Here is a 12,125-nt window from a genome sequence, read left to right as displayed (position 1 = left end):
GTTCTGGATGATTAAAACCCCAGCCCATCGCAGCGCTGTGCAAGTTTCTCTGGGGATAAAGCCCATAGCCTAACCACCTTTAGCCATTTCATCAACGCCAGCCCTTCCATCAGTAGGTGTGAAGTTTGCTGACTCCACAAGGTTCAAATTCCATTTACAGCTCCTGCTGGCTGCAGGCATGGTTACTTGGTATTTGATCATAGATTGTTGCAAATGTTACTTGTTTCACTGAAGAGTCGGGTAATGACTGTCTCCAGCAAGAGAAAATCTAAACACCTCCACTTGGCATTCAGGGCTTTACCATTGTTGCAACCACACCATCAAGGCCTCCACTGGTCGGGGTCAACCATGGATGTTGTGTCCTATCTCAGTACGAGATGGAAAGCAAGCTGTTGCTCCTGCAGCTGATGAATCCAAAGGAACAGCAGAGACCGATACAGTATGGCACCAGTAGTGTTGCTGTTGTTGCCAGTCACCATTGAACTCATTGTAGGACTGCCTTAGGGACTCCAGCTCTGGATTTACTCCTGAAGCCTTCCCCATGAATGGGTATAGCCATAAGGCAGCAGAGGTTTGAGGTTGGAGTTTTCCTTCCTGATGAGCTGTCAAACACAGCTGATGAGCCCCATCTGTCTGAAGTGATTGGTTTTAAGATGCCAGTAACCTGCCTTTGCCTCTTCTCCTGTCAGATTCCACTGGACTTAGCAGCAAAGCTCCACGTGAAAGCCAGGAATTAGACTTGGTTGCCAGAGGCTTTTTGAGACGCATGCCATTAGGAGTGTTAATAGATAGTAGGAGTTTATTCCCCCCCCCACCCCTGACCCCACCCACCACTATAACAACCTTAAGGAATCATCAACATTCAAGCAATTGTCATTGACCTGAAATTCAACTGGATGAATAAGGAATAAATGTGATTTCAAGAGCAGTTTAGAGGCTGTCTATTGTTATAAGTGACTTCTTGTGACACCCAAAGCCTTTGCCTCATACACTGGGCAGAGGCTGGGAGTCTGATGGAATGCACTCCTCTTGGTGATACTGGTGCCAACAACCATCCAAGTGATGGTAGCCTATTCTCCAGCCTCCACACCACGGGTTATATAGTGTGTGATCTGCAGAATCCTCCACATTTTACTAGACTACTCAGACAACACCTTCCAAACATTCATCTACAGTACCAAGAAAGGTGAGGGCAGCAGTCACAACTTAGTGCCGTTTCTTGAAGGTTCCTCGCCAATCATTCACATTACTGACTTTGAGATGTGTGACTGGGTCCAGGTCCTGGGGTTTAGGGTTTTCATCTATCTTCCCTTTCCATAGCCTTGTGCGAGCACCCTTGCCGGATTGACTACAGTGGTCTAAGCAGATTGTCCTGGAGTAGGTGCCAATGGACAGTTAGGCTGGCCTTGTTGCTTATGCCAGATCTTCACCCCCCCCAAAAAAAATTAAAATGAAGTAACCTCCTAGATCAAGTTTGGAGTCAGAACTCCAGTCTCTTCATGCCAGAATGGTTTGGCAAAAGAACCGAACCCTTCGCTTTTATTTGTTGAGAAATGGAGTGAAACGGGTCCTTCCAGCCCTTCGAGCCAACCCCCGATTTAACCTAGCCTATTCACAAGACAACCTACAATGACTAATTAACCTACCAACTGGTAGGTCTTTGGACTATGGGAGGAAACCGGAGTATTTGGAGGAAACCCACGTGGTGATGGGGAGAATGTACAGACTCCTTACAGGCTGCGGTGAGAATTGAACCCGGTTCGCTGGTATTGTAAAACGTAGCGCTAAGCACAATGCCACCATCTAGCCACTGGTGCTCAAGTACGGTCACTGAGCTCAGATCTTTTTTTACTCTAATTCGACGTATATTTTCAGAGTACCTCCAAGTCCTACATTTTCCCCATCTCTTCAATTTTGTGTATCAGCAATTAAAATCTTCCATATTTCAAGAATCTTATTGAACCATGCAAGGTTCTAAGGGAGCTTTCGGGGTTATATACCGCGAAGAGGTTTCCCGTACAACTTGGAAGAATCGTTTCAAGTGAGGCATTGACCTCATGAAATAGAGACGGCATTTCTTGGTGTTTAAAGTTCTGTACCCCAGGGCACCGTGAATTGTGAATATTCAGGGTTTTTGCTACAGAATGGTTTGGAGTTAGACAAATAGAAGGCCAGGGCTGAGGCCAACATTGCATCAGAGATTGTTGTGTTGAGTTCAGAGCAAACCTGAGGGGGTGATGTGTCTGACTCCTCTATTTTGTATGTGTTGGAAAATAGTCACATTATTGTATGGTCTTCTAAATGGCCTGACTGCTCAGTTCTAATATATCAAGGTTAGATATCATTCAAATATATATGAATACCCATGAATACAGCCAAATGAAAACTGTTCCTCCAGAAACAAGGTGCAAAACACAGTACCAACGGTCTTAAACATCACACGGAACATATAAGATAGCAAGTAAACATACAGCCACACAAGCTCAGAGCCCAGGTCCCTGAGTGACATGTCCTGTAATTTGATGGTGCATGGGTGTTATTGGCAAGAACAAGCGGCTCTCAGAAGACTACAGATGAAAGAACGCACACACATAGTCCAGCTTGTCATTCCACCAATTGAACACTGGAGGGCAGCACCAATGGGAAGGGCTAGTCCTCAACCTGGCATGGACACAGCACTACACTGTCTCTGGTGTCTCCTATTCTGGATTGATGCAACAGGCAAGCCCACAGCTTGAGGCCTAGTCCTTGTCACAAAGGAAGCCATGCAGCTCCCCTGCTGTCTGTCTCCCCATTAAACAAGGGAAACAGATTTGCAGCATTTTACTTTACCAATGTCTAACAGGGTCTAGCAATCGCAAGAGAAACATCCAAGGCAATCACTCGCTGTTTGGCTGTACACCAGCTTCGTGCACCGACTCCAATGCCTTCCTGTAAGGGGCAGTAACATGGTCCATACCAAGTCCAGCTCCTCTAGTTCCTCCACCAACAAGCAGTTTGCTGAGGGGGAGACCTGCAGTACCCGAAGTTCTTAATGTTCAACATCGTCCTGCGATCGTTAAAATGACATTTTAAGAAAAGATAAAAATACCTTTGGTTGGCCCCTGAGAGGCCACTGTATCTGAATGCATCACCATTTTACTGGAAGCAAAGCTGTTGTACTGTATTACAAGGGCAATCATAAAAGAAGGCATACTTTGAAATAAGACTAAGAAAGAATGTTGAATAAAGCCAAAAATGGTCAAAACAAGTAGGTAGGGTAAAGCAAGGGAGTGAAAGCAAATTTCATATTTGACTCTGAAGTAGAAACACATGCAGCTGCCACAGACTTAAATTCAGAAAGGAATATCCAGACAAGTTGGCAACATGCAAGCCCACTGCTCGTTTGTGCACTAGTACCCTGAGCATAAGGGAGCTTGCCCATCAGAGATGCATCTACTAGCTAATGTGCAAGTCATAGAGAACAAGGTGGATGATCTTAAAGGGAGACTCACCTACTGCAGGGAGATGAAGAACTGCTATGTATTCTGTTTCACCGAGACCTGGCTCTCCCCTGCCACCCCCGACTGTGCCATCCGACCAGAGGGATTTTCGATCCATTGGATCAATCGCTCGAAGCACTTCATAGCAATTGATGTCAGAGCCACAGGTCGATAGTCATTCAGGCATGCCACCTTGCTCTTCTTCGGCGCTGGGATTATCGTTGCCTTCTTAAAACACGAGGGGATCTTAGACTGAAGCAAGGAGCAGTTGAAGATGTCAGCAAACACTCCAGCTAGCTCGCTTGCACAGGCCTGGAGAACCCGTCCCGGGATGCCATCTGGGCCCGTCGCCTTCCTTGGATTTATCTTCAGGAAGGCCCTTCTAACGTCCTCCTCTGACGATGAATCTCGATGCCACCAGATCCGGTTCATCCGGAGGGAGCGGGACGCTCCCCTTCTGTTCGAATCTTGCGTAGAATATGTTACGTTCATCAGGAAGAGAAGCGCCACAGTTATTGATATTCCCAGTCTTTTCTTTGCATTGTTATCTGTGGTGAAAACCATGTTTTGAGAAATTCTCCTTGTGTTTATCCCTAGTTACCCAGGACTGAGGTTCTCCAATTGTGTCTTTCTTCTGGGTTCCTGTATGACTTCACCATGAGATTGTCAATCAATACCTCCTTTGCTAATCCTCTAATTCCTGGAATTGAGTATTATAGAAGGGCTTCTGACTTCTCAGCCTCTACTTTCACTTCCTTGCCTTACATGTTTTGCCCAGTTCTGGCTTTTATTCAACATTCTTCCTCAGTATAATTTCAAGGTATGCCTTGTTTTAAGTTTGCCCTTGTAATACAGTACAGCAACACTGCTATTTATGAAGCTGAATCGGGCCTTGATCTCGTTCAGTTGTGGTGTTCTGTTTACAGGTAGCATAGCAGCTTACGCAATGCTTCACGGTGTCGGCAATAACTGGAGTTCAGTTCTCACTGCTGTCTGTAAGGAGTTTATATGACCTCCCTGTAACCATGTGAGTTTCATTTGGGGGCTCTGGTTTCCTCCTACATTCCAACGACTTTAGGATTATCAAGTTGTAAGTTAGTTATGGTGCTGGAAGGATGGTAACATTTGATGGCTGGTACATAATCCAGCACATCCTCAGACTGGTCATTGATGTCAATGACACTTTTCACTGTATGTTTTCATGTATATGTGACAAATAAAGCTTTTAATCTTCAATTTTTGAAACCATAAACTTGGCATAACTGCTGGACATTCACTTGGCTTTCCAAGAAACTGAATGAGAGTATAAGTTCCAAAGCTCGGTGTTCGGGGTATGAGCAGGTCAGGCTCTCCAACTTGGTGTGGGGGCCTAAGTTTTATTAGAAGAAAAATCTAGTTGCAGACCATCAATGTTAGTAAAATCAGATGGATTTGTAGTATTCATCAGCCAAGTAGAATGGGAAATTGGGAATGCTGAGATTTCCATTGTTTTGATTATTTGATTTGGAACATTGGTTTTTGATTTTCAAAAACTAAGGGCTCCCTTCCACAGTGAGGTTCTCCTTGGTTCATTACACATGAAATTGTAGATTTACATGCTTATTAAAAGTATTCACCACCCCGCCGCTTCCAGAAGTTTTCATGTTTTATTGTTTTACAGCATTGAATCACAATGGATTGAATTTGGCTTTTTTGACACTGATCAACAGAAAAAGATGCTTTCATGTCAAAGTGAAAACAGATCTCTACAAATATCAAACATAAAATAATTAATTACATAAATATTCACCCCCCTTTAATATGACACACCAAATCATCACTGGTGCTGCCAATTGGTTTTAGAAGTCACGTAATTAGTTAAATAGAGATCTATTTTTGGAGACCTGTATGCAGTCAAGGGGTTTCAACTGATTGTAGTAAAAATGCACCTGTATCTGGAAGGTCCAACTGCTGGTGAGTCAGTATCCTGGCAAAAGCTACACTATCAAGATAAAAGAATACTCCAAGCAACCCCACAGAAAGATTATTGAAAAGCACAAGTCAGGAGATGGATGTAGGAAAATTTCCAAGTCACTGAATATCCCTCGGAGTACAGTTAAGTCAATCATCATGAAATGGAAAGAATATGGCACAGCTGTAAATCTGTGTAGAGTAAGCTGTCCTCAAAAACTGAGTGACCATGTAAGAAGGGGGCTAGTGAAGGAGGACACCAGGAGACCTATGACAACTCTGGAGGAGCTACAACTGTGCTATATTCTTCAGTGGTTGAGATGGGAGAAGCTGTTGTCCGGTTGCTTCACCAGTCACAGCTTTATGTGAGAGTGGCAAAGAGAAAGCCACTGTTGAAAAAAACTCACATGAAATCTCGGCTAGAGTTTGCCAGAAGCATGTGAGAGGCTCTGAAGTCAGCTGGAAGAAGGTTCTATGGTCTGATGAAACCAAAACTGAGCATTTTGGCCTTCAGACTAAACACTACATTTGGCATAAGCCAAACACTGCATATCATTAAAAATACACCATCCCGACTGTGAAGCATGGTGGTGACTGCATCATGCTGTGGGGATGTTTCACTGCAGCAGGCCCTGGAAGGCTTGTGAAGGTAGAGGGTAAAATGAATGCTGCAAAGTATAGGGAAATCCTGGAGGAAAACCTGATGCAGTTTGCAAGAGAACTAAGACTTGGGAGAAGATTTGTTTTCCAGCAAGACAATGGCCCCAAGCGTAAAGCCAAAAGTACACTGGAATGGCTTAAAAAACAACAGTTAATGTAATGGAGTGGCCCAGTCAGAGTCCAGACCTCAATCCAATTGAGAGTTTGTGGCTGGACTTGAAAAGGGCTGTTCACTCACGATCACCATGTAATCTGACAGAGCTCGAGCAGATTCGTAAAGAAGAATGGGGAAAAATTGCAGTGTCCAGATGTGCAAAGCTGATAGAGACCTATCCACACAGACTCAAGACTGTAATTGCTGCCAAAGGTGCATCTACTAAATACTGACTTGAAGGGGGTGAATTCTTATGCAATCAATTATTTTGTGTTTTACATTTGTAATTAATTAAATCACTTTGTACCGCTCTGTTTTCACTTTGACATGAAAGAGTCTTTTTCTGTTGATCAGTGTCAAAAAAAAAGCCAAATTAAATCCACTCTGATTCAATGTTGTAAAACAATAAAGCATGAAAACTCCCAAGGGCGGTGAATACTTTTTATAGGTACTGTATGCTATTAAATTTGATCTTAGTATTTACTTTTTAGGGCAGTGTATGTCATCAGGAGCACCCTGTTAATGTGATTGTGACTCTGACATATTGCACAACCCTCAGTGAATCATTCTGGAGAATTTGTTCATAAACTTTGCACCCAGAGTTTGCGCCTTGATAGGGTAGCTTGCATCTAAAAGTATGTGGAAGTACACTAGACTTGGGCTCTGGAGCTCGTGCTGGAAGGTAGGATGAGGCTGTTCAGCTGCGTGGACACAGGCTGAACGGTGGCCTCTGACAAGTCTTCTCATTTTAAAGCTTTGACATTTTGGAAAAATTGTATATCTTCAGGGAAGTATTTTTAGATTTGTATGTGTATAACTTGACACATTACTTCAAGTGCTTGGAGAACGGTAATATTGGACAATGGTTTTCCTTGTCATTTTTGTGCCTATTTAAAACCACAATTAATTGCTATGGCTAATTTAACAATTCATATTTCTTGTTTGCTGTGGCTGCCAGGTTAATGTGATATACTGTGCTTTGTTTTACCCATTCATATGTTCAGGAAAAGTGAAACTACTTTCAGTTTGGTTAAGTACTACACAGTAATTGCATTCCTGTTCAAGGACTGCTCTGTTATTTATATTCCCCTTTTCTCAATCTACTCTTTCCTTAGATATTGAATGCAACCTTCTTCATGACTCAGATACCCTATTGATGTCTCTATGATGTTACAAAATTGTGACATAAAGGGTAATTTAATCACAAGGAATTAGGAGCAGGGGTAGGTAACTCCCATTCAGTACAATTATGGCTGTTCTGCATAGGCCTTGGGTCATTTTCCATTCCAGTTCTATCTTGTTCTTAGATCAGTCTTCCTAAATGGTATCCATTTCTTCTAGCACTTCTCCAAGCACTTGAGGTAATAATGTGTCAAGTGAATACCCTCCAGTGATCTGGCCTCCATGACTGTCTGGGGTAACTAATTAAAGAGATTCATTTCATCTGCTGTGAGAAGTTCCTGCACACCTCAGTTTTAAACTCCCAGTCCCTAATTGTATAGCTCTGTCCCCCTCATTCAAGACTCCCATTAGAGCAGGGCTCAACATTTCCTATGTGTCTACCCCTTAGAATCTTCATTTACGATTGCTCCTCATTCTTTTAAACACCAAAGAATGTAGACCCAACTTCAGGTCTTCAAGGTAAGATGACCCTCCCATCACAGGAATTAAGTGAGTGACTCTCATCTGGTGATCTGTATCCAGTGCTGTATATCCTAAAAGGGAGCAAACCTGTGCTAAATGGCCTCATCATCACCCTTTCATAATTGTAATTCTACTTCCCTATTTCTCATTTTTTTAAAACCTGGCATTAAAAGTCAGTATGCCATTTATATTCCTAACTACAAGGTGCAACTGCATATTAACTTTCTCTCTTTTTACAGAAGCACCCCATCCATTTTGTTAATAGTCTACCTTTTCATTTCTTTTGTGGATGACTTTGAACTTAAAGTTAAACACTACTTGCCAACTTTTTTTCAACCACTTGCTCAACTTGTCTTTATCCTGTTGTAAAGTCTAACCCTCGTACCACATGCTCTTGTCTTCTGCACCAGCCTTATTTTATCAAGTGCCTTCTGGATATACAAAATAGGATGGTGTTCCTTCCATCAGTTCTATTTACAACACTACAGGTGAACTCTAGCAAACTTAGCAAACATCATTTTCCATCCACGAAACCACAAAGATTGCACTTAAAAGCAAATTCTGATCTGCTAATTATGAGATGTGAATACTGAAATCTGGACCAATGGAACGAGTTGTTGGGGGGGATTGTGGATGCTAGATTAGACTGTCTTCAAGTGATTCAAAATTATTTTCTCCAGAATAGGCTTGTAATAGAGATTTGAGTGTTTTAATGGTTGAGTTATGGGCATCTCCCTTGTGGAGTAACACCTCATTAGGTGCACTGCTGAGAGTGTTCACATTGGCCAGAAAGGGTAATTCCCATTCTGTTTCACTTTTGCCCTTGAGGTGAGGAGTACTCTTGAGGGCCAGTCTTCGTCAGTTGCGAAACCTTGTCTCTCCCTTTCAGTTCTGTGTTTGGACCATTATTAAACATCTGCCTGAAAACAAGATTTCTGTTTTAATTAGGTCATGGGTGGGTGGGAAAGGGGCTTGCTTTGTGGTTTTTGTTTCGTTGTTGCTGCTGCCTGTGTTCTTCTGCTGAATGTTGACGCCAGACTATGGCGATGCTCGCAGGCTGCTTCAGCACATCCTTGGGTGTGCTGGTTGTTAATGCAGACGACACATTTTACTGTGTTTTTTCAATGTGCATGCGATAAATCTGAATTCCATCTTTCACGGGAGTTTCTGTTTACAGTACTTTTTTTTAGGATTGGAAACGTGTTATTTCTGCGTTGCTAGGTGGAGAAAGTGTGGGGTCAGTGGGGGGAGGAGGGTTGCAGTAGGAATGAAAAGTTACACATCTGTGAACTCTTCCCGAAATTCATATGGATCCAAAATGAATCCCCTCTGCAAGTGCTGGGAAACCAGAAAATCGGATTGGCTTTACTCCACAAATCTTGGAATAAATTCTTTCTTTGGTTTCAAAGTTAACAACTAACAATGATCAAAGGAACATTGTGGTATTTTGGATATCCGGAAGACATTTGATCACGTTCTGCATAAGGCTGGAGAACATGTTGTGTATCCATTGGAAACCGAAGGCTCTGCTATCTTGGCTTTGGTCAGAGTTGGTGTCTTTTGGGCTGAGGTGTTAAAACAAGGTGTTACATCAGTGCAACTCTCCTGAGATGTTGATTTGCATCAGCTTTGGTTTTCAGTCTCCCTCTCCCTTCCTGATGTGACTCTGTAGAGAGCATGTGTTTCCCATCTTCCTTGATTTGCTTCTAATTTCATAGCTGTTTCTTCTCCTCATTAATGCTTACAATCCCTGCTTGGTGCCAGTTGCTTTAATGTGAACATGTCTCCAGTCTCAGTGGGGGCCCTCTCATACCACACTTGTCTGGATGCCATTCAGGTAACAAAGTACTGACGAATTTTTTTCCAAAAAATGCCAATTACATGACTTTGTGCAGGAAGGAAACAGATTAATTTTCAGCGTGCATTAAGTCATAGTTACCTACCACTCTTGTGTTCGTTCTTCCCAATCCCAATACTTTTAGAATTTCCATCCTTCACATCCCTCCAGGACTAGAGCTTCATAGTCTTGAACCAAGCTATCCTTTCTCAATGCTGGCTCCTGTTAAGTGTCTTTTCAAATTCACCAGCCCCACCTGTAGGCAAAATACTGCTGCTTCCACTTCCTCAATAGCATCCCTCTCTCATAGTTTTTTGTTTAATCTGTCACATTCCTGCCTGCGCACTTTTGCCATCTATCCCCATATTCTTTCACTACACCTTTTGGTTTCTCAAGACAGAATCAGAACTAGGTTTAATATCACGGGCATACGTCATGAAATTTGTTGTTTTGCAGCAGCAGAACAGTGCGATACATAATCCTGTGCTGCCTCCTTGATAGTAGTAATGAGAAGTTGGATGATGAGAGTCTTTAATGATGGACATTGCCTTTTTGAGGCATCGCCTTTTGAAGGTGTCCTGGATGCTGGGGAGACTGGCACTGGTGATGGAGCTGGCTGAGTTTACAACATTTGCAGTAGTGGCCCCTCCATACCAGACTGTGTGTCTCCTCCTCAGCCTCTCCACCAACACTTTTTACAACCTGCTTCTGACTATACTTTTTGATCACCTGTGCAACCCTAACTGGCTTGGTGTCAAATTTTATCTGCTAATTCTCCCCCTGTGAAACATAGCCAAGTGTCACTTTCCATAAATCTCTTGAAATGGAGATCAAACAAATTGTCAATTTGACGTGATCTGGTTTCCATTACAGAAAAGGGCCAATTTTTCTGGTTTATTGCTTTGTATCAGGTGTAATTGCCAAATCCTCCTTTACAAGTTACACCTGTTCCTTACCCCCCCCCCAACTTTCTTGCCCACTCCCTTACTGCATTTCTATTGCATATTGCATAATCCACCACTTTCCTTGAAGCAGGGCACAAGGATTCTTTTAAAGTATAAATTCTAGAAGATGAACCTTAATTTGTCACAAGAGCATTTTATATTATTATACATCAGCTCAACGTGTCTGTCCAACCAAGGTGTTTTCCTGAACTGGTTCAATTTGGCATTTGGCCCATATCTCTAAATCTTTCCTATCCATGTGCCTGGTCAAATATCCTAAACTTTGTAACTTGTACTACCACCACCCTCTGTAGGAGGGAAAAATTTTGCCTCTCAGGATTCCTTTAAATCTTTTCTTTCTCACCTTCAATATATACCTTCAATTTAGTCTCCCCTTCCTTTGGTATACGTAAAGTCTGATAGTCCATCTTGTCTAAACCCCTCATGCTTGCATATACCTCGTCCTCCTTTGCTCCAGGGAAACCAGTCCCATCCCATCCAGTCACTCCTTATAATTCAACCCCTCCAGTTCCGGCAACATTTTTGTCAAACTTTTCCCCGCCCTTGGCAGCTCAATCAGTCAATCCCCCACCATTGATCAAAACATGTGTTTAAAATATTCCTGAAACATGCTGTTAGGATACGCAAGTCACTTTCTTAAAGTTAAAATAGATACCACATGAAGTTGTCGTGGAGGGTGGTGCTTGGTTTGTGCAGCTTCTGTCGAGCCCTGCAGAGGAGCACAATTAGTGGAAAATTCCATGCTCATTTGTTTACCGCAGGCTCATGGCCAATTTTGTGTGTGGACTGGTTGTGTATGTGATGCAAAAGATTGCAGGAGCTCGTGTTGTACTCATCACATTCCTTAATCTTTCAGAGCAGTTTTCAAACTACAGCAAAGGGGAACAGTGATTCTGTGTTGTGCGATGGACATTGGTGTGTACTTCGGGGAAAAGGACTTGGCCAACATTCAGCGTGCTTTCCCAACTAATCACTTTCATTTCCTGTATTCTGAGAATAGTGTAGGTATAGGCATCTGCTGAGTCAGTAATAGGTGCCATCGAATCTATTCTCCTCGAAAACACTTGCCAGTAATTGTATGTTCTGAAGTGTGGGCTGCACATTGAATATATCTCTACATATAGGCAACTTTTATGATGTTGGCTGGTGATCAAAGGATCCAAATTGATAGGAATTTCCTTGGATTGCCAATCCTTTGGAATTGTTCTGAAGGTTCCAGGAATTTAACCTTTTTAGTTCCCCACTGGAAAACAATCGGAAAAACTATTGGCATTGGGAAAGTGTTCTTACTGGATATAAAAGTAAGTTATGCTATTTTGGATTAGGATGTCTAAGGTGCTGGGCTATATACTGAGGAAACTGTTAGCATAGTTTATTTAACACCAGACTCTGTCAGGATGCTTCATTCCAAGGATGATGATAAAATACGTGGC

At 42.5% G+C, this 12,125-nt stretch overlaps 1 protein-coding gene across 3 annotated transcripts in view; it reads left to right on the top strand.

Annotated features, from left to right (window-relative positions):
- Window positions 1–12,125, top strand: part of LOC134350711 (pleckstrin homology domain-containing family G member 1) — a 198,297-nt gene that overhangs the window by 81,741 nt on the left and 104,431 nt on the right. The window contains exon 1 of one of the 3 annotated variants that reach the window (XM_063056307.1): window positions 6,913–6,928. The exons of the other annotated variants lie outside the window; for them this stretch is intronic. The gene's annotated coding sequence lies outside the window, so the exon portion shown is untranslated. Of the gene's footprint in view, window positions 1–6,912; window positions 6,929–12,125 lie in introns of those variants that run through there. 3 annotated transcript variants of the gene reach the window in all.

The sequence above is a fragment of the Mobula hypostoma genome, chromosome 8 (assembly GCF_963921235.1).
Source record: "Mobula hypostoma chromosome 8, sMobHyp1.1, whole genome shotgun sequence".
NCBI classification, from domain to species: domain Eukaryota; kingdom Metazoa; phylum Chordata; class Chondrichthyes; order Myliobatiformes; family Myliobatidae; genus Mobula; species Mobula hypostoma.
Note: the sequence above shows the minus strand (reverse complement) of the source record. Positions and strands in the feature narration are given on the sequence as shown.